The sequence below is a fragment of the Sebastes umbrosus genome, chromosome 16 (assembly GCF_015220745.1).
Source record: "Sebastes umbrosus isolate fSebUmb1 chromosome 16, fSebUmb1.pri, whole genome shotgun sequence".
Lineage (NCBI taxonomy): Eukaryota > Metazoa > Chordata > Actinopteri > Perciformes > Sebastidae > Sebastes > Sebastes umbrosus.
Window position 1 is genome coordinate 6,288,337 of NC_051284.1, and position 26,227 is coordinate 6,314,563.

The 26,227-nt window shown below is 39.3% G+C and overlaps 1 protein-coding gene across 1 annotated transcript in view; it reads left to right on the forward strand.

Annotated features, from left to right (window-relative positions):
- The window catches only part of LOC119474606 (leucine-rich repeat and fibronectin type-III domain-containing protein 2), a 176,455-nt gene that overhangs the window by 71,666 nt on the left and 78,562 nt on the right, over positions 1-26,227 (forward strand). The gene's annotated exons all lie outside the window — the stretch shown is intronic.

Sequence of the window (26,227 nt, forward strand, 5' to 3'; positions counted from 1 at the left end):
CACACACTGGGAAGAATTTGGATTTTAATTGCTTCCCTGTAGATTGCTGCCTCGCTGAGAAACTGGGTTAATTGCATAAGAAGAGAGAGCCACTTGTGACCTTCATTGAATACTGCCAACTACAGTTACTGCGGCATGCCTACTGCAGTGTTGCATTTACAGATTGTTTAGCCACAGCTATGAGGAAAGAATAAAGGTGATGTCTACCTGTTTTAATGTTGACATCAGTTTCAAAAAGCTTTTAAAGTGTCAGCCCTGCACAGTCGTCCTGACAGGATCATGTTTCCTGTGTGATTCCTCAACCTACATGTGTCAGCATCAGGGCATCAGGTATATGGAGTTCTTCAGTGTTGTGATCGCACTACAGGTTGATAAGATTTATCAAAGTTTCAGTGCTTGTGCACATAACATTGGATATCTGGAGTGCCTACCAACCCACAAACTGTGAAATAAAACAACCCAGTTAGTTTTTTGTGGGCTGCCTAGATCAGAAAACATGTGATTCAACAAGCAATTCAGATTTGGCTCCCCTTCATATGTCACATGAAGGCTCATCTGAGTACCTCCAACAACGGCTTGAAAACTACCTTAACAAAGTTGTGCCATATTTTTCTTGCAAGCCAATCAGAGCGGACTGGGCTTTTTTTTTTTTTAAAGGTGTAATATGTAACCGTAGTCGGTTGCTGTTTGTAAAAACGCCACATTCAAAGTTGGCCCCTTCTCCTCAGCTCTACTAGCGAGCGAGGCACAGAGAGATAAGTGATGGCGGAGCGAGGTGTAGAGTGCATGAAGAGAAGGAGCGGCGTTAGTGAGAACAAAGCACAAATAAACACGGCCACAACTATGCACACCTCTGCACAGCCCTGCGGGAAGATGCAGAGTTTATGGATTTTGAATGAATGCAGCCAAAGGGCCAACCCACTCTCACTCCCATCTTGTCATATATCGCAGATTGGGCAGCACCGATTGGCACCAGTAACCGACGCACGGAAGCACCCTTTAGTGACAGTATGTGACAAACCAGGCTTTCAACTAACTCCAATGTAAACCCACCCACGGCGGAGTAGGAGTGATGTAGTATTGAGCGTGAGAGTCCGCTAAGGGTGAAGGGGTTGTGGATGGATCAAACAAACACAAGACTTTCAACAAGGAGACCGCTGTTCATGTCCTGCGCGAAACTAAAAGTAACGTTGACTTATCTCGTCATGTCAGTCGTTAATCACGACTCATTAGTATCGTCAGTCAAGTCGGTCGTTAGTCAGTGAAGTTAACGTCAACCACGACCATTTACTAACCCTAACTAAGTGGTTGTGTTGCCTAAATCTAACTTCCTGTGAAAACTGAAGTTTATTTTGAAAGGATACTATGCATGTAACAAGCGTATATTGACAAGCTGTCCCTGGTCCATCCAAAAGTAACGCTAGAGTACCCCATGCGTCGGATGCCGAGTGGCACTGACCGAGCGGCGGTACTTGACGAGTTGGGAGTGAGAATGTGATGGAAGGGCAGGCTTCTGTCTGCTGTGGCTCAGCACTGCTCTCGGTCAAGGGGGGGACACTGTCTGGAGCGCATGTACATAAGAACACACAACCCATTCTCATCCGTGAAAGCTAAAGGGGAACTTGTGCCTCGGTATCAGATGCCCAGGGGCATGACAAAGCGGTGGTGTTTGATGACTTGAACTGGATGCACACCCTGCACACTGTTATTGGCTGGGGGTTGCTGTGTCTCGAACATAGCAAAATAAGAAGAAAAGAGAACATACTGTCAGAGGGCTGCAGGGTCTCTGCAGATACAGATACCACCACTCACTTCTAGTGGGTCATAACTGATGATTGAGAGGGATTATTATTATTATCAGTTCAAACAATGTTTTTTAGGGAATTCTTGCAAATTATACTTTACTGTTATTCCTTCCTTCCTTTAATATTCATTTTTAAGGAGAGTTGGCCAGCCGTCTTCTTCCATATATATTCAGGCAGTGGTAGGATGGAGAGATTGAGCACAGACAGCTCTGGCAGCAATGAATCAGACCTGCATTCACTGAGCCCCTCAAGTCTTTCCTCATCCCATCTTTCCTTCTTCCTTCCTCCCTTCTGTCTTTTCCTTCCCTCTTTCCCTCATCCCTCTGTCTGCTTTCCCCATCATTTTCCTCATTTTCTGCTTTGCTTCCCGGTGCATGTGAACAGCTCACACGGAGCCAATGATAGCTACAGATGAGGTTAGGGCCGTGACATTCCCCTTAGGACTGATGCCTGCCTGGCACAGAGTCCTTGTAGAGTATTCCGCCAAATTGCGTCACCAGCTGAGGATAATAATACCTGTTTTGAGAATCCCAGGGAACTGTGAAGGACAAGCAGGGTCGGGTGAAAACACACAGACTGTAAATTGTGTTTCTCTGGCGGGGAGGCGTGGTATTCATTTTAAATATATGAGCAATTAGTTGATATTGGACTCACAGAGGATTTGATTTGGTCTATTAGTCCAAGTAAAGGTTCAGATATCTTTGTTTTTCATCCACTGGTTCTTGCTCATGGACTGAAGTCTGTGGAAAATAGAAATAGTAAACAAATGCCACAAGGTATATCAGGTGTTAAGCCTGTTACCTGGCAAGCATTTGACATCTGTGGACTTGCGTGAGTCACATTTAGCTGTCAGGTGCCTTGGTTTTCCCTTCAGGAATGAATATTAAGCGTGGCCTCTAGTTTGACGATAGTAGTGTGAAACATTTAGGCAGTGAGCTTGTGCTAATGAAGTAAATAATGAAAGTAACGAGCTGTGTGGTGTGTGTATAAACTATAAACTGACAATATATAGAAACCTTCAGAGCTATACAAGGTTTCACATTAATTAATTCATGATTCAGTTTGCCATTGAGATCCATCAGCCTCTACATTAAACAAATCACATTTACCTATTAATGGGTCTCCTGGGCAGTACAGGGGATGTTAAATAAGGAAACATCTCTACACACTCAAATTTACAGAAGCCAAGAACTGCCGTGATTGCAATCTTTTTTTAATGCTGTTATTTCAAGATCACAGGTAAATTATTTCATTACCTTGAGATAACAATACTCGCCTTTTCATGGTAACGGGTTCATTTATGTCGTATCTCGGAAAGTGGTCATCGTAGTTGGATGTGGAGGGAAAGGAAAACAACTTGCTGTGTGTGAACAGTAGCCTAATCAGAACTGAAGGGGGCCTCGACAGCTCCGCTTTATTCTAACCAGGGTTAAATAATTTCTTTGGGTTAAATCTGGTAGACTAATAATTTTGTTTTGACGTTACTAATTTCTTTAATGCATTAATGCAATCGATCTTCCGGAGGTTGTAGCAGGCTCAGTGTTAAACCTAAAGTGAAGATACTGGCATCATATGAAACTATAAACAAAACTTAAAGAATCCATTGGTACCAACCATGTCATACTTAAGTGTCCTGAAGGAGGCTAAATAACGCTCCAAACTAACGTTAATTTTGGTGAGGAAAAACTGGCGTGGCCATTTTCAAAGGGGTCCCTTGACCTCTGACCTCAAATTATGTGAATGAAAATGGGTTCTATGGGTACCCACGATTCTCCCCTTTGCAGACATGCCGACTTTATGATGATTACATGCAGTTTGGGGCAAGTCATAGTCAAGTCAGCACACTGACAGCTGTTGTTGCCTGTTGGGCTTGAGTTTGCCATGTTATGATTTGAGCATATTTTTTATGCTAAATGCAGTACCTGTGAGGGTTTCTGGACAATATTTGTCATTGTTTTGTGTTTTTTTCCAATAATAAATATGTACATACATTTGCATAAATCTCCCATGTTGATAAGAGTAATAAATACTTGACAAATCTCCCTTTAAAGTACATTTTGAATAGATGTGATTAGTTTGCGATTAATTGCATTTAAATATTTTAATCGATAGACAGCTCTAAATAAAAATAATAATACTAAAAAATATTCTTCTCCTTAAATGATGAGGACTGATCTGCATGTTATCTATAACAGAAAGACACAATGCAATTTCTGAATTGATTTTGATTGAAGTACAGTGATTCATTGATCAATAACGGATACTCCTTGATCTGAAATTTTTAGCATAAATCAGTTGTTTGATAGATGCCATCTATGCATACTGCCGTGGCACTCCTGATCTCTGATAAACAGTATAAGTAATAAGTGGAGACAAACTATTGGTTTCTAGTGATAACAGCTTTATTATCTCATTATCTCGAGATAATGGCGTTAAAAAAAAAATTGCTGCATGCATGGCCGCTCTCGACTTCCGTACAAATTGCCTCATTTACAGTATTTGTTTGTGTATGTGTTTTAAGTGGCTTATTTAGCCCATCCAATTTAATCTTGCATTAGAAATATGAATACATGTGGAATTCATTACATATTTGTATTATTATGGGGAAACATGTTTTACAATACAGCAGGACTGCTTGAAGAAACATACTTTTTAATGACCTTCAGTAACATTAATAGTCGACAACGCATTATATGTGTAGTATGTATTCCGGATGTAAATGAGAAGTTTGTACAGGAACACAAATAGAGGCTCTATAAATATGCTTAAGTGCCTCCTGGGTCAGTATGTGTATTAGATGCAAGCATTGCCCTAATGGGAAACACTATATTAACAACCACTGTAACATTTATAAAGTGTTCATTTAGTTTGTTATTACATATTTGAGAGCCATTTCATTCATTCATTCATTCTTAATTAGTACTTCAATTACAATCTATTTAAAGACAAAAACATAATCACTGCATCATTTGTAAATAATCAGTGAATATCAGTAATATTAACAAAATCAATAATGGCAATGTGTAATTCTCCTGCTGCTTCCTGTCTATCCAGAAACAGGCTCCTTGCCTGGAGGAGGACAATATTGAGTATATCACATTGAACACAGACTAATTGATTTGCCAAATAAAGATATTCCTTTGGTGCACCCCCACACACACACACTCCATAATATGAATTTTAATAATTACCAGTGAAATATTGATGTGATCTCAATATGTCACTCCTCAACGTATTGAGTAAGTGAAGTGTAACTCTATGTGGACTGATTGTATTACATTGTAATGAGCTGGGAGAATTTAATTAGAGGCTTGTTTGGACTTTTTCCCTCATTTTTTTTCAATTGAAGTTTTACACTTTTGAAGTCAGGACTGTCGAACACACAGATTGGCAACGAATGCATTTTGACATCTATTACTTTTGAATGACAGGCCACCATTTAACAAGTATTAGTTTTGTTGATTCCAAGTAAAATAAAATAGACAAATCAGCTCATTCAGGGAGCATGAAAGATTTGATTGCCATTGAGAGGCTGACGTGATGTTTGATTTGCTTTTGGTGGGTTTTTGGGTGAGCTTGAGTAGAATGGTGGGTGCCTGTTTGATGGTGTTATAGAGATCTGATGGCAAAGCATGACATTTGTTCCATGGTGTTGCATGACATGCTGGTACCTATGGATTCCTTTGTTTTTTTAGTTTTACATGATGCCAGTATCTAACTGAGTCCACTACAACTTTAACACATTAACACAATTTGCGATTTTTTTTAAGAAATTAGTGGTGTTAAAATGAATTTGCGTGTGATAAACGTGTTTACTTCGAAAAGCCCTAATTAGAACGGGTTGCTTTTAAGTTTCACATGATAGTAGGCGTAGTAGGCCACTATTGACCCACATATGTGTTGCTTATAGCGACCAATAACGCCAGTATCTTCACTCTGGCTTCGAAGCTGAGCCCACTACAACCTAAAAACCGCAAGTTGCTCTAATGAGTTAAAGACATTAGTGGCATTTAAACAAGTTTGTGTGAAGGCGTTATTATCACGTTAACTTTGACAGCCCTATCTATGGCTATGATAAGGTTAAGGTTAGGCGATTAATACACATGGTTATAGGGAAATATTCTGGTTACTGAAAGCGGGACATGGACAATATTAATGTAACTTGAAGACAAACTGGGCTGGTATTGGTTAGCCAATACTATTTCTCTCTCTGTATCAACTGAGTATCTATACCTGGAACATATATCAGCTGGTGGGACATATATACTGCTTGGATGCACTGTTGAACACAGAATATAACTGTATATTGTCAAGAGGCAAAAAGGCAGAGGCAAAGAAAATAAAACTGTTGGGCACATGACCCACTGCAATGAAAATGATGTGCCATCATTTTTTTTTTTTTTGGAAAAACGCAGAGATGCATTGTTTCCTCTGCAGATAGCTTTTCGAGAGTGGGCGTGCTTGGAAGCCTTTCCTAAGAGATCTGTGAAAAGAATAAGGGGAAATATGTGATGTGCTTTAAACATTACCCAAACAAATTGAGTTCAAAGAACTAAAGCAAACTTGACAGCCAAACAAAATCTGCTACATCCCACAGTCGTGAAGATTATATAAAAACTGGCTGATGAAACTGTGGCAGAGAATCTTCTGTGCTGCAAAATGTTTGTTTTTTTCTGCCTCTTCTGACTGAGCTTTGATCAGAAAATGTCTGGATGGAGAGATCCCTGAATAGCTCAGCCTCCTACAGCAGCTGTTTATGAACTTGTCCCAAAACTGTCACCCTGGTTGATGAACAGTGGCACAAGCCCCAAGGATGAAGAGTGCAGGATCGCGCCAGCCCCTTCCTCAACAATCTTTCAATGGCCAAAGTATTGCTACGTGTTAGCCGTGCAACGCCCCGGAGCTGCCCGATGTGTGAATCACGTTCACCTGCCTTGTGTGTGTGGATGAAACTATAAGTCAGCCCTGTAATCAGGCGTGTGGTTTCCCCTGCTTGCGTCATTACGATTGAGACAATGAAGGTGGTTAGATAGTGCCTGGGGTGTCTCCATGTGCTGCTCCCCAGAAACACTTCTGTTTGTGTTACAGTAGGCTGTGATTTCATGAAGTGCTATATGGGATTTTTTGTCTTTGATAGATACAGATACACAGGAGGGATGGGGGGTAGAAAGAATGAAATGCAGTAGATGTCTCAGGTGAACTGAAGCCCATGGTGTCACTGACTGTGTACACATGAGCTATACCAACTGGATACCTGGGAGCAAGGACGTGTAAAGAATACATCAGCAGCTTCAACGTGCTGGCAATCTCATTGCTGTGGTTGGCTTATGATGTTATATCATGATGATGTGCATACTTTTGAGATCCATTGTCATCCGATTTAGGGTCGCGGGGGGGCTGGAGCTAATCCCAGCTGACATTGGGCGAAGGCGGGGTACACCCTGGACAGATCACCAGACTATCACAGGGCTGACACATAGAGACAGACAACCATTCACGCTCACATTCACACCTACGGGCAATTTAGAGTCAAACCGGAGAACCCGGAGAAAACCCACGCTAACAGAAATAATATGCACACTCCATCCAGAAGGGCCCCAAGCCGGGTTTGAAGCCCTCTTGCTGTGAAGTGACAGTGCTAACCACTGCACCACCGTGCAGCTGATCCATTGTCATATACTTAAAAAAAATAATAATGTTGTCTGTAATTACACACATGTAATCAAGATTAGATGAAAATATATGGCATTGTGGCATTCAGTGGTATTAAGGTTGTATGTTTTTTCAGGTTCAAAATGGGAATATCCAGTCATGCAGGACCTTGCTCTATGGACGGATGACATATCTTCCTCTTTGTCTGCATAATATACCAAGAAGACTTAACAGTATCTGGCCTTGCTGCAGTGGTTGCCAAACCTTTACTGCAGGGCCCCCGTTTTGTAGATAAAGTTTTTTTGAACCTGTTTGAATTGTGCCATAAATCACACATATGACGTTTGTCAGTTTAAAAGACAATGTTATGTTGCATTCGCACCATGCTGTCAGAATGGAGGGAACAAGAAAATCCCATTCTATCCTGATTTGGGAGTGTTCACACATCATTCCTGGATCATTAGCCTTGTTGTAGTCAGACCTGGAAATGAAGCCTTAATTAGCTATTTGTAGGCTATGTAGCTTCTTTTTAATTTGCTCAATCAATTTAATTACTAATGATTTTATTTAGATGTAACTGCCAGTGTGCAGCTATTTTGCCAGAAGTCTTTGGGCTGTTGTAATTCTTTTCACCAAATGAGAGATATTGTATCTGTCAGATATCCCTCATAAATTTCAACCCCGCCCCCCTCCACACAACTTCTTGTAATTACAGTCTCCAAATATGATGCAAATGTTGCATTTGCCCAGAGCCAATGGCCTGGGCAAGCGATACACAAACAAACTTATTTTTATTTGAATCCACGATTTCTTCGTATTTTGTTAGTACCCATTGATTTCTGGGATTCACCAATGTTTTCTTGTTTTTGCTCTCATTAGGTAAGAGAACATTTTATCAGTGGTCGTGAGCACTCTTACCAAGATAAGAAAAAAAAAGCATAACACCAATAGTTTCTCCAACAAGGAAACCCACATTTTGAATTTGAAGAAACATAAAAAAAAATGCACGAATAATCAAATCTAGATTATTATTTGTTTTAGAGTAATTCTAATGATTGGATTATTACATATGTGGGCTAAATAAATACTTTTAGTCCACTGATCCCAATCAAGACTACAGTAACCCATGGATGATATTGCGTGTGTTCAGCTTCTGAATGGTTTAGCCTACAAGCTGCTATTCAATGCTTTTTGATTTTTCTGTACGCTACTGACGCTCAGGAAAAACACATGCTTACATTGTTTAAAGTTATTTAACAGTACCAATAACAGTAATAATATTGGCCTATGTCTAGCAGGGAAAAAGTGAAAGTCAATTGTTTGTTTCATTGCAACGTCAACGCCCAGCAGCAGAGCTACGCTTCTGCCATTTTGGACTGAAAGTGACTACCGGATGCTATTAAAACGTCCGCCTACAAAATACCATACAAAAGTAAAAGAAAATTATATATATTCTATTTTCATATTCTACCAAAATGGCCTGTGTTGAACAATAAAACGAAATAGAATAGAATAAATATAATAAGCGTTTTCAGTCCAAAATGGCGGCAGCGGGTTTTGTCTCTTTGCTAATACTCTCTGCTTATATAGTGTTTAGGGGGCGTTACCTATGCTAATAACTGCCCTTGTATGAAAAATATAAGAGACATTTAAGAGAATGTTGATGCATTAAGCTGATTCTATCAGCCAGGCTACGTTGAAAAACATCTTTAACAGTATTTGGACCCTAAAATTGATCCTATGGGTAATTGTAGGACACTGAACGTGCAAAGAAAATGTATAATTTGCCAGATTTACCAGGTTGTCAATCAAGTAGGAATATTGATCATAATGGAATTCCATCAGTGCTAATATGCAATATCCCCAACTGTCATAATATCAATCCACAATATCAACACACTCAGTATATTGATATTCATGCCTCTAAAAACAAAAATGTCAGAGGAGATCAGCAAAGTGATTAGATGAACGAGAGAAACTCAGACGATTAAGCAGGCGTAATTACACATCAAACTTCTGAACAATTATCATCCAACACTCATTTTGTCAGACAAGGATGCTGGCTGCCAAAATGTTTAGAGCTGATGCATTTCACATTTTAGAGAGCAGCCAAGTCGTTTCACACAGACGTACTGAAAATGTCCTGGTGGCTCCGTAATTAGGCTCAGTGTCGCGGTTAATGTGCTCATATAAAAGCTTTTGCGTTGTCATGGAGAAGTGGCAGTGGATTTCATTTCAATACAGGAACGGCCTTTGCACTTCCTGAATAATCTCTGAAAAAAACGTGGCCACCAGGTAACACTATGGAGGACCACAAGAGTCACGTAAATAGTAATAAAGCATTTCATTGATCAATAACTAATTGAAACATAAAAATAGGCATTAATACATGTGTTTACAAATTGATTTATTAATTTATGAATAAATGGACTAAATTGCAAAGTAATTAACTATTTCACATTTTAATAGGCAACAAAAAATAATTATTAAAATAATTTACAAGTGAAATATGAATCCGTCAGAAAATAGTTCAAATTAAAAAGGTATTTACAAAAACACCATAAAGCAATCAATAAGTACATAATTAATTCATACCTCCTATTCCCACTTCCCGTGTAAGTCTGACATGCCAGTGACAGCCAATCAGAGAGCCTGTTACTTAGCCTGTGGCTAATTTGCATTCATTGCCTTGTTTTACCATCTCAGGGACCCAGAGGGTCACGTTGAAGCTAAGTGGAGACGCTAAATGAATTAGCAAATCCAACAGCTAATATGTTTAGTAAAAGCAGCAGGGAATTGCTAATGCAAATGGGAAAAGAAGTTGCCCTTTTAAATGCCTGATTAAAACCTGTATTCTTAATTCAATTTCTGAATCCAGTTAATTTATTTATCTTTTTTTAAACTGCATTTTCAAATAGCGTTTGACATTCCATTATTTATTTATGTATTCATTAATGTATTTTTTAAATGATGTATTTATTGATGAATTAATCGTTCAGTTGTAAATTATTTTTATAATTCTTCATTTTTATTGCCTATTAAAATGTCCAATAATGAATTACTTTGTGATTTAGTCTATCTATTCATAGATTAATAAATCAATTTGTCATTTATTAATGCCTATTGTTATCGTACAATTAGTAATTAATCAATTAAGTGCTTTATTGCTATTTACGTGACTTTTGTGGTCCTCCATAGAAGACATGTATGATGGTAATGATGGTATGGAACTAAGCCAGTTCTGATAGTTGCCATTCAGGAAGCGCAGAAAAGGTAACAGTACCTCTGACAAGCTGAGTGATGAATATCACTGACTCATAAATGTATTTCATTCCACCGCTCAAGATCACTCCCGAGCCATCATCCTATCAAAGACTCTTAACAGAATGTGAAATTAGATCTCAAAGTTCTCCGAGTGTCAGACATTCCAGGCAAAGGTTTTCTCAGCATGAGGTCGTCATGAAAAAGACGGCAGCCGCCTCAATGCCTGCCTTGATTAAAAAGTATTGACTGAGAATAGAAAGGGCAGCCGGGCTATTTTCTGTAAGTCATGGAGAAAAAACAACCCAGCTGTGCTCCACAAACTCTCAGCGTTCTATGCTTTTATGACCTGTAGTTTCTGTCTCAGCCTCCATTTAGTCTGTTGAAAGCCCAAGGCCCTGTGTGCTATATACTGGTTTGCTGCCATGTCTTTCAAATAGAGTCATCTATGATTTCCACTGTGAAGGCGCTCGCTTGGGAATTCGTTAGCATTTGTATCTAGTACATTTTGATCGCTAAACGAATGTGGGAATATTTCTTTTTTTCTCTTCTTTGGCACAAGTAAAAACACAGTAACAGTTGGGGAAGGGCAATATGGACGACATCAAATATCATGATTATGGCTGTCAATCGATTCAAATATTTAATCGCAATTAATCGCATGATTGTCTATCTGTTCAAAATGTACCTTAACGGGGGATTTGTCAAGTATTTAATACTCTTATCAAAATGGGAAAGGGCAAATGTGCTTGCTTTATGCAAAATATGTGTGATTGGAAATCAATTAACAACACAAAACAGTGACAAATATTGTCCATAAACCCTCACAGGTACTGCATTTAGCATAAAACATGCGCTCAAATCATAATCAACATGGCAAACTCAACAATAGCTTTCTTAAAAACAATCACTGCAGCCTCAGGAGTATGTGTAATGTGTCACTAGACACCTGTCTGTAAACTGCTGCCCATACAGCAGTCCATTGCCCACAGTAAGTTTAATTTCTTCTTTTCTTTTATTGCATATTCTTTTTATTCTTAATACTGTGAACTTTTGCACATCCCCTCCGCTTGATACAAAACAATGGTTACGAAACGTTATGTCAGTTTCTGTCGGAGTGAGGGAAGTTCCCCCACGAAGTGGCCGCTGTATTTATACCCCTACACCTTAAAGAATGGTGCTTCATTCAGCTCCATCACAGAGTGGGAGTGAGAAGGATCTGGTTTGAGAAAGGCCCATTCTGTCTGTGTGTGTGTGTGTGTATGTGTGTGTTACTACCTTTTTGATTGTCTGTCCCGCCCTGATCAGTTCCACCTGTCCCTCATTAGTCGTGCACTCACTAGACCTCTTGCTCACCTGCTATCGCTTCTTCATTTAGTCAGTCACTGTTTACAAGACCTCTGTCTCTTTGTTCTTTGTCGGTTCGTCTCTGTTGCTACACGTCTTTCAGGAACCTCTAAGACCTTTGTTTGATTAAAGTATCCTCATTGAATCTGCAAGTCTCTGACTGCATTTGGGTCCTCCCTGCTTGTGCTGTTTACCATCAGCCATTCCACATTCAACACATTTGTTAGACTTCAAGGATGCACAAAATACGTTTTGATGTGTCATCATATCGAATGTAAACATAACTTTCATTTAAAAGAAAACTCCAAAGGGTAGGGACATATCATGAAAAACTTTTTCAGTGCTTGTGCACATACATTTGGGTATCTGGAGTGCCTACCAACCCACAAACTGTGGAATAAGACAACGCAGTCAGTTTTCTGTGGGCTGCCTGCATCAGAAAACATTCATTCAAAAACATGATTCAACAAGTCATTCATATTTGGCTCCCCTTCCTGTGTCACTTGCAGGCTCATTAGACTACACACAGCTTGAGAACTACATTTGCAAGGGGGATACATATTTTTCTTGCAAGCCAGCTAGGGCTTTTTCGGGAGGGGGTCTTAAAATTGGAGCGTTTCAGACAGAGAGTGAATACAGGTATATTCAGACACAGTATGAGAAAAATAATGTCTTTTTTTGGACATCAAAGCAGGTAAACATGTTCTAGTAGAAACCCAAAATACAAGTATGAACCTGAAAAAAGAGCGTGATATATTTCCCCTTTAAATGTATATCTAAATAATTAAATGCAATCTAATCTGCATGAAAAAAAAAAGTTTTCAGATGTTGTACTTCATAAAAATCCGAATACTGTTAGCATGCAACATCCCATATCAGTCAAACCCTTTGTGAAATTACCCAACCAGGTCTCACAGGAAGGCGTATGACTACCACGACATTACATGGACATTCCGCATGTCATGAGTAGGCATTTTAACGTTTTCGCGTGTCATTTGGACGCAAGGCAAGAAAACAACTTAATTAGGGAAAGGGAAGACGTCATGGTTGGGCTTTAAATAAGTAAGTAAACTTAATAAAACACGTACGGAAACAACGTAACACAACTACAGAAAACACGTCACAAACGTCAATGAAAAACATTTAACAATTGCGTGACTCACTAACGTAACTTACAAAACAAAACAACGGTATCGAACACGGATCTCCTGGTTAAAAGTCTGGTGTTTGATGGACCCATCCACCTCCCCACCCGTCCACCAGAAGTGGTCTTTCTTGCTTTTTATACCATGTCACTAACTCTTACCGTAGCATTTATACGAGGATGCATTTACATTGCAATCAGTACAGGATACATGCCGTACAAATGACACGGCGAAATCAAGAAAGGCGTACTTATTGCACGTTAAACGCCTTGCACATTATCGTGGCATGTATACGCCTTTTTGTGCGAACTGACTGGTAATTACACACTTGGGTACATTGATCTGCTTTTTATATCTAACTCTGTATCTCTGTAAGGCATCTTGAGTACACTATCTGAATTGTTGAAATTCCTCTTTACCTGAATTAAGCTCTTAATAGATGCAGCAAGGAGAAAAGCAATCAATCTGTGTGGGTGCACACCGACATGTCACGCTGTCTCGGGAACATTTTCAGCCAAATAGCTTCATGGGAGTTTGTATTATGCTAACTACTGTAATGAGAATAACACTAATTTGGTTTTCCCTTAATTTCCCCCCCTTCACACTCCCAGTTGGGTTTATTGTGCTGTATGTACAGATTATGTTATCATCAAATGAATCACAGACTGATACAGTATTATCTGAAATCACTGCCATGGGTTTAATGATGCGCATTATAATTGTCAACAGATTATTGTAAAAGCACCGTTTGACAGAACAGGTGACCATTTTAAAGACAGGCTCTTAATGACATCGACGGTGACACCGTGTGAATCCACGTATCACACGGTGCCATCGTCATGTTGTGTTAGAGAAATAAAGACTAAACACTGACATTTTACAATATATAACCACATACTTTGAAAGGAATAGCATGGAAATTCAGTGTTGTAGTTGGTGAAATGCTAATTTCGTATCATTCAGTCTCTCCAGGATTTTGTGGGCTTTTTTTGGGATTGCTGTGGCCTAAAGCCTGGGCCACACAAGGAACATCAAGAGCGGCTGCATTACCTGTTGTTTTTTATTTCGGCATCCGTGTTAACAGGTTAGAGCAGCCACACAGCCGTCTCACGCGCAGCTCGGCTGCACTTCTTCTAAAGATTCGAGGTCTCGCCTATTTTTGACGCGAGCCTCACGTGGTTCACAGCAACAACAGACAGTGAAAGTGATCCATTGGCTGTATATTGACATCATATCAGCAACATTACTACAGTTTCAATGTCTGTATCTGTAGAAAATGTTACGGAGATGAAAAAAAGTAGAGACTTATTTCTAATTAAACACTTCCTGCTTTCATTTCAAAATAAAAGCCTTCAAGTGTTATTTTCTGTCGACAGAATTCTTCATTTCTTAACACAATGCTTTTATTCTGAAATATGTGCAGGACAGTGCTGTGGAACATGCAGTGACTTGCAGAGCTCCATGAATGAATATAGTACAGGGTTTTAATTGCCGATTACTACTATTATTTACAATGACCACACATTTATTAACCTTTCTCTGTCTAAGATAAATATAAATTACTTTTATAATTAAATGAAATTGCCATTATGAAAGGCAAACTCTATGTAGAAAGAAAGGGTTGGCAGCAGCAGAAACGCAGCTGGTCTAAACCCCCGACATATGAATCATGCAGCCACCACCGATCCTCACAACCAGAAAGAAGGAGGAAGTGAGTGTTGTGACCTGGCCGCGGGGGACTGCTATGATTGGTCAAATTTGCGGAAAAGTTGCAGTGATTGGACAAAATTCACAGGCATTGGTCGAATTTGCGTAAATTGTTACGAACGCAACATCACAACTTCCTGGAGGGACTGATCATTCATAGTAAATAGAGAAAGCAAATGACTACAGTAGATGATTAATACCAATGACATAAAAAAAACAAGGCAATTAGCCCTTCTTCAAACTTCATTAAAAATAATAATGATCTGCACAGAATTACTCATAAATGTGGAGAAAATTAACTGGAAATACGTTCTCCCAGTTCCACTAATCAAACAGAAAAGGAAAAAAAAAAAAAAAAACAAGACAGTGGTCTTTTTTTAGAATGTGACTGAGCGACTGCTGACAAAGCTTTTCATGTTTTATTGATCAAAGGAGCTATTGATAGACGGATGTGCTTCTCGCCACCTAATTAACTAATGGCATATATTGTGCTGCCAGACAACAACAGTCCCACATCATGCAAATGTGGAGCAACCTTTCATTCGCCTCATCAGAGCATCACATGGAGCCGACCCATTCATGCCTCTCTGGGGTGCTGCTTGTTATTGCCATCAGCAGCTGGTTTGCAAACAGAATGTTATCCAACAAACATCAGTGTTTCATCAAAGAGAACGGGAGCGACGCAGTCATATTTCACTGACTGACAGCATTGTGAATATTTAATTGAATATTTTATGTGTGTTTTCGAGAAGTTTATCAGATGTGACACAGACGGAGCAGAGGCCCTGTACTACGAAGCGAGTTCGACATACCCAGGGTATCTTGTCGTTACCTGGCTGAACTAACCCGAACAACCACGATCACGTTAAACTGTGCTACGAAGGTGGTTATCAACTCGGTAAATCAACCCAGGGTTTCTCAATCTGGCTATGAGCTCGTTCTTTGCAGCATATGACCAATCACAAACACAGACGAGGCTACTGTCAGCAGTAATAACATATAATCAAGACTAAATGTTGAAGCTGCAAAATGCAGGAAGGACAGCTGGCAAAAGAAAAATTGCTGATTTGTGAATGCATAAATTAACAGACTAATTTAATGCAATACTCAAAAGGGCGCCACCTTCTGAGGGGTGCTGGTTGCCGTCTAAAAAAAGTAAATAATAATAATAATACAAAAATTCCGGTGGGCACCCTTCCTCAAATGAGCAAAGAAAGAAAGAAAAAACTACACTTTCACCTCTGTAACTCTATTTCTCACACTTTTTCATCTGCCTGGCCACACTTGAATGTCACACTGTGGCTGTGCGCACTAAAGGGGTTAGGGGGGTGCACCGTGCCGTGCGCTTTACAACAGCCTGAGTACGGGTCAGGACATAAGATCGCTAGCCGGACAGATGTCATGTGGCACAGATATCTAGTATTTTCACATTTTATTTCTTCATAATGAAAAGGTCCAAGCTTTCAGGTGTGCAAGGAAAAAAACAGAGAAAAGAGGGGATGGAAAAGAAAGCCCAATATAGAGGTATATTACCGTTGACACTGACCATATTATCAGACTCTCTTGATTCATTTATCCATTGCTCTATACATTTAATTCGTCAGTATCTCCTTGACCAGTTGTTCTCAACCTCCGGGTCAATCCGCCCACAGGGGGTCGACCTAAAGGGGTCGTGTGATGATTACCGGGGTAGGAAATAAAATGATACAATGATAAATAAATAACCCTGACTTTGTCCAGCCCCAGGTTGTGCTACTCAGCACAGTGCTGCTGAGCAACAGATTTTCAAAAAGATATATTCCCAGCGATCTTTTGAAAAACCCTAAAGGTCATTTAACAACACATACCGCTGTTCTGAAGGTATTTCAAAGACTCCTCCGACCGTCTGGATGAAAAGATATTCCATCTGTTGCACAGTAAAGACGTTTTCTGAAGTTGTGGCTGTATATCCCGCTGGTTTTGGTCTGAGTCATACTGCGGGAGTCACAGCGGAGAGAAGAGGTGGATGGTTGGTTGGTTGTGGATAGCACAAGAACTTGGGCACCTGAAAACGCCGTTCCTTTCTTGTGTCGCATGTGTTGTTAGACAGGGTTGATCAGGTCATCCAGTTCATCATGGAGTTAAGGCCCTGATATGGGTGTGGGAGACTTAGCGGTCGTTATAATGAGAATTTGCTAAGAAGTGCTAACTGATGTTACGATTTCAATGGAATTCTTTCACAGATAAGAATCTCAGTTAAAGGTCCAGTGTGTAGGATTCAGGCCCTGTTCAGACCCCGCATTTACATGCGTCTTGGATGATCCGATCACAAGTCGACAGCTCTAAAACGTCTGTACACACCTGGCATTAGAATGCATCTCCACATGCGTCTTGAATGACTGCTATATATGCAAATAAACACGCAGTAAACACATGGCTAACACAGCAGACGTTGCAACATAATATTACGGGAATGTCAGTAGTAATATCCTACATATTTGTGAATTTGGGTACATTTTACGAACATAAAAATATAAGGTTACCGGCAGTACCCACGTACCTCCCTGCCACCGCCACCGCCACCTTTGCCAGGCAACACAGGCGTACAGAGCTTCAGAGCTGGGGATGAGAGCGGGCGAGAAAGCTGACACCGACACATCGCCGATAGTATGATAATAATGCACTTCCCATGCCAGGTCTGATGGTTTATAGATGCAACACAATCTCACAGCAGTTCATAAAAGAGTCACAAAATTGAATCTATTTGATTTGTGTACATAGAAACAACTTTTCCTTTTTTTCGTGACACGACTTTCAACAACATACTTTTAGTGCGTTTTCCTACCAATGTCCAGCAGCACAAATGTGTCAATTTCTGCTCCAGTCTTTTCAAAAAGGAACTACTCAGGTTTTGGAATATATTGACTTGGTTAGGCTTAGGCAACAAACTACATGGTTAACTTTAGGAAAAAATTGCGGTCTGGGTTAAAATAACTCCGGAGGTGCCTTAACTTACGGAAGTTATGTGACAAATAAATCATCTTTGATGGGACACGAACACTCCTGGGCGAACGTTTTTTGACCCACCCATCCACCCAGACCTCCTCCCTATGCGGCCTCTTCATACTTCCCAGTTCACAATTACATTGATTACATACGAATTGATTTTGTGTTGACCACTCCCTATGTATATATGAAGGGCTCATTCTAAGCTAACAAAAACACAACAATCTATAGTTTCAGGTGATCATACACAAATGAAAATGTATGCCAGTGAATCTTCCTAATTCCTACACACCGGCCCTTTAACATGTTGATAATACATTATATTGTAACTTACATGAATGGTTACAATAAGCCTCTGACCGTCCTCTACAAGTCTCCAGGTATAGGGAAGCTTTTAGTCATTATTGTGGGTGTATTGGGAGCTTTGTGATGTACTGAAATATGTCCATGAGAGTACAAGTTGGCAGCCAAGAATACTGTCTGGTGATTGTTGGCAAAAAAACGAAAGTGTCACACACAGTGCTAAGCAAAGACAACATAATTACCAGGTGCTAAAATCAGAGGTACAGCCATTATAGCTAACAGCCTGAAACCTTTCATTGTTTCTCCTCAATTATGAACCATTGCCGTACTGTACTGTCTACAGTCTGATTGGCTCAGGAGGCCACAAATGTGTTTCAGTGTCTGGAGAGAAAACACAAAGGATTCCCTGGTCTTATGTCTATTTTCTGTTGTAAAACCAGTGCACAATCTACATCTCGCTGTCAGAAATCAGAAAATAAAGTCTAGGTCAAAGCGCTTGACAGCTTTAACTTGACTTTGACTTATATTCAACGCCTACACTAATGCAAGGTTGTGACATACAAAGGTGGACTATTTACATAAAAGCTGGCACACTGACCAACTACATCCATTCACCCGGGGGATTGTTATAATTCACTTAACTACAAACGGTATAGGCAAACCGACAAGTCTTGAGGTAATTATGGAAGCAAAGAAAGTCCATAAAGATTTGAATCTCACAAGCAACTGGATATGTCATTGTGGAATTTAATGACAATTTAGAACGACTGAATTTAAAGTATTGGAATATGTTACTTTAACTTTACACAGGGTTGAAATTCTCTTTGAAATCAGCAATTTTTCAAATGCGATTATGAGTATTTTTTTGTTGAACTCAGAAAATTTACAGAGTAAATTAAATCCAATATTCAAAAAAATATATTCAAGTCTGTCGGTCATTTTTGGATCTCAAAATGTAAATAAAGAAAAATAAAAAATCAAGTTCCTCAACCTCCCCTTTGGTGAATTTCAGAAAAATTCAAACTTGAACATGTGGGCTTATTTAAATTGCACAACTTGAAATGACCTGCTAAATACTTTAAAGAATTCAAAGCACATTGATTCGGACAGACGCCTTTCAGAGTAATGTATTTCAATGCCATATGTTCAGTGGTATTGAAGTCCAACATAAGGTATTCAATAGTACTTCAATTTCACAAATGCATCCAAATAAATTAGGGCTGTCAAAGATAACGCGATAATAACGCGTTAACGCAAATGTGTTTAAACATCACTAAAAACTAAAAAACTATCCTGGCCATTTTCAAAGGGGTACCTTGACCTCTGACCTCAAGATATGTGAATGAAAATAGGTTCTATGGGTACCCACGCATCTTGTTTTGTGTTGTTAATAAATTTCCAATAATAAATATATACATACATATGCATAAAGCAAGCATATTTGCCCACTCATATGTTGATAAGATTATTAAATACGTGACAAATTTCCCTTTAAGGTATATTTTGGAAAGATGAAAAAATTTGTGATTATTTTGCAATAATTGCGATTAACTATGGACAATCATGTGACTTATTGCGATTAAATATTTGAATTGACAAAATTGACAGCTGTAAAAATAAATACATCAAATACATGAAGTTTCTCATGTTCAAATACGGCCTTTTTTGCTTCCGTACAGAATGACCCTGAACACAATACTGAAAAAATCTGGGCGAGGAGAATATACTTTTTGGTTGCTAGTTTGAGGTCATTGTTGGGCGTGGCTACCAGTTCAACAAACCACGCCCAACAGTGATGTCGAGGTGCACTAAGTACATCTCTATGTCACTGCAGAGAGGTGGAAACTAATCCCTGAAAGTCAGCAAAAACAAGATTTCCAGTTGATATTAAGTTAACACTTTCAGCTCCTGGTAACATACACACAAACTCACACTACTACTACTTTTAACTTGTGTAGCACTGTGTTGAATGAGGCATTTTTCACTATTTCCAGATGTCAGCATCAGAATGTGACAACTTCCCCTCATCATGTGTGATTAGCCCTGACAGGAAGCAGAGTCTGGTGGCTGGCTGTCACACTGAAGCACTTAGCAACTGAGATCAGGCCACAGGCATTTAAAACTTTACTCACAAGTTAGCAGCATTACTACAAAAAAACACAGAGAATCCATCCCCGTCTCAGCTTACACTCCATCCATAAATGTGACGGGACTTTAACCTTATACCATTTTGTTTCATTATTCACGGACAATGAATGGCCTTTTGCTGTTTGTAAATATGTGTTGACATTAATTACAAACTGTCTTGGTGACAAATGCATCGGTTTTCTGTGTGAGTGCTGTTCAAACATGATTTAAAACAGACCCTGTCGTTAAGTGATGCTTTTAAGGTTCCAGCACTAGACATATAATCCATCAAAAACATTTTTAAAGTGCAACACTCAAAACAACATAATAATGTAGATGTGATTTGCATATTATATTAGGGCTGCCAAAGTCAACGCGAAAATAACGCGTTAACGCAAATTTGTTTTAATGCCGCTAATTTCTTTCACGCATTAACGCAATGTGTGATTCTTTAGGTTGTAGCGGGCTCAGTTTTAAAGCTAGAGTGAAGATACCGGTGTCATATGAAACTAGAAAAAACCTAATGAATCCATTGGTACCAACCATGTCTTACTAAATTGTTGCAAAGCAGGTTAAATAGCGCTCCAAACGTCCGCTAAATTGAGGCAAGGACAAACTGGCATGGGCATTATTCAAAGGGGTCCCTTGACCTCTCTCCTCAGTGGGCGGGACTTTGCCTCTCTATTGTGACAGGGATCCTGACATTTGCTGCCTTCAAATGGTCATGTCTAGAAGGGAGACCGCAAATTGTGAAATCTGATCTGAGTTCTGCAACAACTTGCAACAACTCTTGCGAGACTCACTGCCCACTGACCTATCCTAACCATAATTATTTGAAATCAATGCCTAACCTTAACTCTGTTTACAAGAAGAGTCATGAACGTCCCCCTCTTGTGGTATTCACAACCTCGTAAGAAATCTTCTGAAAGCTCAGAGTTCACAAGTTTTTCTTCGTAATTTTATATATATGTTAGGGCTGTCAAAGTTAAGACGATAATTTACGCAAAATCTTTTTAACGCAACTAATGTCTTTGACGCATTAACGCAACTTGCGACTTTTAGCTTGTAGCAGTTTTAAAGCTAGAGCGAAGATACTGGCATCATATGAAAACGAAGGAATAAATTGGTAAACATATCATACTAGCTTGTCGCAAAAGACTCTAAACAACACTCCAAACTCACGCTAATTTTCGGTGAGGAAAAACTGTCAGGGCCATTTTCAAAGGGGTCCCTTGACCTCTGACCTCAAGATATGTGAATGAAAATGGGTTCTATGGGTACCCACGAGTCTCCCCTTTACAGACTTTATGATAATCACATGCAGTTTGGGGCAAGTCATAGTCAAGTCAGCACACTGACACACTGACAGCTGTTGTTGTCTGTTGGGCTGCAGTTTGCCACGTTATGATTTGCGCATATTTGTTTATGCTAAAAGCAGTACCTGTGAGGGTTTCTGGACAATATTTGTCATTGTTTTGTGTTGTTGATTGATTTCTAATCATAAATATACACATACATTTGCATAAAGCAAGTATATTTGCCCACTCCCATGGTGATAAGAGTATTAAATGCTAGATAAATCTTCCTTTAAGTTACATTTTGAACAGATAAAACATGTGCAATCAATTTGCGATTGAATCGAATGACAGCCCTATTATTATATTCCCTTCTGCAGTTTGGACCCAGAGGTTATTTGCCACGAGAAAAGAGAACAAAAGTGAGTGTGTGCCATGCGTAGAGATGATAAGAAAGAGGGGGTTACCATGTATTCATACTGTATGGGCTAACCTTTAAAAATGCCATCCTTTGTCATCAAGGACTGACCCTCTGCCACAGGAGAGCAGTGTCACCGTCGCAACACCACCTACGTACATGAATGGTTCTTCTGCTGAAGGAGGCGAATGTACTTGAAGGTTTTCCATGAACTTCTTGAGTGATGGTTTAAAACCAGAAAAAAAAACCGCATAAATATTGTTGCACAATAAACATTTTTAGGAGAAGCGGTGTAAAACTAATCCGCAGTCAGTTGATCTTTTTGCATGCGGATGAATATCGCTTTGTGTAAACAGGAAAGCGATAATGCACAGCGGCTTTGCGAGGCTGCATGATGCGAGATAAAGTGATGTCATATTAAGCTTGTTTTCAAAGTCTGTTTTTGGATGTAATCCAGCTAGTTTACCATTAACATCCCGCATGCATAAGCGAGTGCATTACAACCTGACAGGAGACAAACACGAGCTTCAGGCTGAGGCTCTTTATGTAAGCCTCATCCCCAAAACAGATTTTTTACAGCAACAAAGAATTTTTGGAATTTGAAATGTGTTATTACCCTTGCATACATAATGCATCCCCCCTCTTGTGTACTTGTCACGGGCTGAAATATTCCAGCTTGTGTTCAGGCACTGCAGGGCTCAACTTACACAGTCAATTACTGTATGCGGCTTCATCATATATCTTGCATGCAAATGAGACTATAAATACACCGACTCATCTCTCGGATGCATCACCCTGTCAGAGTGTTAAACAGTGCGCTGTGACACACTATAGGTCTCTCTCTCTCTGTCTCGCAGCTCTTCACAATGTCTCAATCGTACGCTGTGAGACGTGCAAACTTAGTTTTTCTTTCATGCGATGTCAGAACTTCTGCCCCCTGCAAAAAAAAGGCAAGTGAAGTTAAGGAAAAAAGGATTTAAAGTTTTAACGGCACATATTTTTTACCCAGAGAAATAATAAGCACAGGACTGACACACTGCCGTCAGGAAATGCAAGGGAGGAATGCAGTAGCTACAAACGAAGGGTGCTCTTTTGGCTTTGTTGTCCTTTTTAACTGGTTTGTTGGGAAAATAAACTTTATTTTAGCTATTTATGGATAGGATTAAAAATCTGTATTTTACCATACCTGTTTACTTTTAATATTTATATTAAAATATAATGCAATAGTTAAGGGGAAAGGAGCACAGGAGCTCACATAAACAATGCACTGTAGAAAATATATTTAGCACTTTTAATTTGCCTTAAATTAATGCTAGACAATATTAAATTTGTATATATTTAAACTTGTGATGAACAATTTTCATTCAATGGTAGCTCCGACCGGTAATGTTGGGATCAATATAGTGATGTAATGCAGAGAATATGTATAGAGTGGTGCAGGAATGAGTCCTAAAATCGAGAAATGAGTTTTCATTTTAGCACTTCCAGTTCCCTCATCTCAAAGTCAATGGATTTTTTTAATTGGTTTTTGGTTTAAATAAGGTCTGTGAAGCTGCCAATCAATTAAATTATTTAATCACAATTAACTGCATAATTGTCCATGATTAATTGAGATTAATCACAAATTATTTATCTGTTCAAAATGTACCTTAAAGGGAGATTTGTCAAGTATTTAATACTCTTATCAACATGGGAGTGGGCAAATATGCTGCTTTATGCAAAAGTATGTATATATTTATGATTGGAAATCAATGAACAACACAAAACAATAACGCATTTTGTCCAAAAACCCAGGTGCAGGTACTGCATTTAGCATATAAAATATGTTCAAATCATAACATGGCAAATTCAAGCTTTTAGCGCCATTAAGTAGCTACTGCAAATTTGAAATGCAGTTTTCACTGAAATGATACGTTTATAGCATTATATTTTTGTATAATGTATAAAACATGTGTCTGTTTGTATAAAACAGACACCAAAAATTCAGATACTGGTTTGAACTATATTTTAATCAAAAATGGTGTTTATTACTGTAAATTACTGTATTTTTGCTTTGCACATTATAATGTAAATAGAGTGGTAGGCTACACATTCATTGGTCCCATCCCAGCAGAACCTCGGGTAAAAATCGTATTATTTTCATCTCCTATTATTGTTCAATGTAATTATAAAATATTTTCAGATATCAAATCTGACAGTTCGGCATCCCACACCCCAGACACGCTGCTTTTAAAGCCCACCCCTCAGTCCATCAGGTGGGAGGCCTTGCACAGAGGCTGGTTGCCACTGCTAAGCACCGTGATCATGATTAAATGGTTGGTGGTTTGGGCCGGGGTACGCGGTTAATTCTTTTTCAAGCAGATTTTGCTCAAACACAGATGAATTATGTAGCCCACGGTAAGGCCCACTGAAGCGATCCACCAGCTGTGTCAACGATGCTGCAGAGCTAAAGATAGAGCCAACAACGGGTCAGGTTCACCTCCCCTGCACGAAGCCTACAGTGTTGTAAAAACACAGTAGGTTCAACACGAAGGAGGAAGAGCGTGTTGAATGGCTCGCTGAGGTGTCAACCCTGTCACAGAACATGAGATATATATATATATATATAGCAGAAAGCAATGTAACGCTGAACGAATGCATGTACATCTGGAAGTTGTATATTGTTAAAGAATGTATGACAATGTTGCACTGTGAAAAAAAGCAGTTTAAGTGGGTGAGACAATGTGTTAGCTTGTGCAGCGGTGTGTGAGTGCATGATTAAAATCAAAAGAGGAAGAAAAAGGAAAGGGAGTCTGTGTCACAGTGACTATGTTTACATGCACAAAATAAATGTTTTGCCCGTATTACAAAAAATGGCAATATTCCTACTACGCTGTTTATATATAGCTAATGAAAATGAATATTGCACTAATATTCCAGTTTACATGCAGCCGTGCATACTCCGATTATTGTAAGCAGTGGCGGACTAGTTCAACCGTGCCAACACAGCCTCCCTCTTTCATTTCTTCAACCACCTTCTTGAAAAAAGGTCACCGTTGCGATATTTGCTTATATCCAAAAAAACTGTTGATATCCAAGTCTTTCATAATGTTTAAAAGTAAACGTCCTTCCGACCAGAAATGTGGGCTTTTCTTTTGGCCGTGCATCTCTGCAAACTGTCAGCTGGTTGGTTTAACCCGGTCTCACGGGAAGGCATACAAATACCACGACATTACATTCCGCATGTCACAAGTACGCATTTTAGTGTCATTTGTACGCCACAAAAATGTCTGCAGTTAGGTTTAGGCAAGAAAACCACTTAGCAAGAGTAAAGGAAAACATCATGGTTGGGCTTAAAGTAAATAAGTAAACTAAGTCAAACACATGGAAACAAAAATATGTGACCATTGTTTGTCACATGACGAACGTCACTAATGTAACAAATCACCGGTCAACAACAGTCTCGACCACGGATCTCCTGGTTAAAAGTCTGTTTCTTTTCGGACCCATCCACCTCCTCACACGCCCACCATAATTGGTCATTCTCGCTTTCATACTACGTCACTACCTCTTGCTGTAGCATTTATACATGGATGAAATTACATTGCAGTCAGTGCGGGATGCATGGCGTACAAATGACATGCGGAAATAAAGAAAGGCGTACTTATTGTACGCTAAACGCCTTGCGCGTTATCATGGTATTCATACACCTTTTTGTGTGAACAGGCAAGAAGCCGTGTGTCGCAAAGTGGCGCAAAAAACCCAATTGAGACGCATATTCCCAATGTGCTGTATCCATCCAAATAATGCTCCTAAAACTTGAATAATATTGGCATATTCCACGTGTCTTAATCGGAAAATGCTCCATTTGGAATAAGGCCTATTTCAGAATATCGAAACGGTATATGCTGTTTACCTGACCCGGATCACATTCGGAATATTGTAATATTCAGAATGATAGTGGAATGTTAGTATGTATTTGTTTGTTTGGTAACTTTGCTAAAGTTTGCTCTAAAATATATTTCCTCTTCCTTACAAACTCAGACTATTCTCGTCCAACTAGCACATCTCATGTTTGCACCACAGTCAGGATACATGATGTGCTCTCACAGCTAAACTATGAGAATTACTATTGTGCGAAAAAAAAAAAAAAAAGCCATCACTTTGATGTCTGCACACGCCATACTGTTTGTGTGATGTCGT